Source organism: Lolium perenne, chromosome 5 (genome assembly GCF_019359855.2).
Source record: "Lolium perenne isolate Kyuss_39 chromosome 5, Kyuss_2.0, whole genome shotgun sequence".
NCBI lineage: Eukaryota > Viridiplantae > Streptophyta > Magnoliopsida > Poales > Poaceae > Lolium > Lolium perenne.
In genome coordinates, this window is record NC_067248.2 from 190541836 (window position 1) to 190544112 (window position 2277).

Consider the following 2277-nt stretch of genomic DNA (forward strand, 5'->3'; position numbering starts at 1 on the left):
TTCGCCACAAAAATAAGCTTTCTGTGGCGCACCAGCCCATGCGCCATAGAATTAACATATCTGTGGCGCACGTGCTCTTAGGTGCGCCACAGAAAAGAGTGCGCCACAGAATTGGTTTGCAGTGCGCCACAGAATTTGCTTGTATTATACACGATTTTGTGCTGCCTGCTGTACACATGCAGTTTATAGACAGCAATATACAGATATACAGGTTATATACAACAACATTCAGATATAATATAAATATCACGTACATTGCACAAATATAACATAGACATCATCATCACATTACTTAGATCCCGATCGAGATACATATATAGTGGCAAGTGTCCAATGTTTTGCATACAACTTTTAATTCATACAAAATTCACAATTTCGAGATACAAAGTAGTCTTCATCCTACAAAGTAGTCTTCATCCGGTTCCTCCTTTGCTCCCTCATCTCTACCCACCAGGCTCGCTTGCATCGGGGTCCTTCATCCAGTTCCTACTTTGATGAAAATGGAAGAAAGTGAGACCAACAAGTCCGATGCACAAGAGAAATGGAATAAATGCCTCATACATTATTGGTCAACACAAATATTAATATTCAGGGACAGTGTAAGTGAGACCAAATCCGATGCACAAGAGATTGATATTTGTGCTATCTTACCAGGCTCACTTACGCCGCCCCCAAGTGTACGGTGACCAAACATTTTAATCATCGGCATTTTGAAAATCTCAAAGCAAATGGAATAAGTGCCTCATACATTGTTGGTCAACACAAATATTAACATTCAGGGATGGTGTAAGTGAGGCCAGGTAGGATGCACAAGAGATTGATATTTGTGCTATCTTACCAGGCTCACTTACGCCACCCCCGAGTGTACGGTGACCAAACATTTTAATCATCGGCATTTTGAAAATCTCAAAGCAAATGGAATGACAAAATGGAATAAGTGCCTCATACATTGTTGGTCAACACAAATACTATGGTCAGAAACCATAGTTGCAGTATACACCGCCGTATACTTTGCAGAAGGGCCCCCTTTCCCCGATCGGTGTTCCGTCAACGGGTGCTTGACGACACAACAACGCCGATCTGCATCTCCGGCGCAGAACCACGGCAGTCCCTCGCTGTCCAGTGAACGAGTCCTTGATGCAAAGACCGTGCCGGCCTGCCCAGCATTATGCCGGGCCGTGTTGCCGCGCTTCAAGCCGTGTGTCCCGCGCCCTGCACTGTTCGCCTTCTTGCCCGGTGAACCAATAGGCTGATCGTTGGAATAAGGAAACCGATGACGGCCGGTCGCAAGATTAAATTGCGATCGGACGTCATCGGCTTCCTTATTCCAACGATTAGTCTATTCGTTCACCGGGCAAAAAGGCGAAGAGTGCAGGGCGCGTGAGACACGGGCTGAAGCGCGGCAACAGGGGTCGGCATGATGCTAGGGAGGCTGGCACCGTCTTGGCATTAAGGACTTGTTCACGTACTGGACGGCGAGAGAAGAAAAGTGGTGCTGCGCCGGAGAGGCAGGTCGGCGTTGTTGTCTCGTCAAGGACTCGTTCAAGGAACGGCGGCCAGGGAAAGGGGGGCTCGTCTACAAAGTATATTGCGGCGTATAGGTGACCAAACATTCTAATCATCGGCACTAAAATGGAAGAAAGAGCCAAGTGGTATCTCAACTAGATATCATATGTCTCATACTTTGTTGGTCGAAACAAATATTAACATTCAGGGATGGAGTAAGTGAGGCCAGGTAGGATGCACAAGTTGATATTTGTGCCATCACATCAAGCCTCACTTGCTCCACCCCCGAGTGTACGAGTGATCGACCAACCATCTAATCATCGGCAAGTACAAAAACACCAACAAACCAACAACCATGGTGACATAAGTCAAGATGCTCAAACACACATAGCATGCATGGAGCAGATGCTCCAAAGGGATTATTCATCACTTGGTATATAGACCAAGTGATGCTGGCAAAAGAGAGGCCAATCAAGAACCAGTAAATCCAGTAAGTGATAGATATGCCTAAACAAGCAACAACACATAGCATATCCCAGCTAACCAGATGAGACAAGTCTTGGTAGCCAACTGAATCACCTAGCACCACCTAGCCTTTTAAAACCATCAGAAACGGTCCTTTTTCTTCAAAGGATACCACAGTGGCATTCATTTACATGATCCCCTACTGTGGATATCTCTATTTTCATCAAAGCCAACAAGAAATAGAAATTTATCATTACTCAGTTGAGTTCAAAACAAAGCTGGGGTACCATAAGGGATTATTCATCA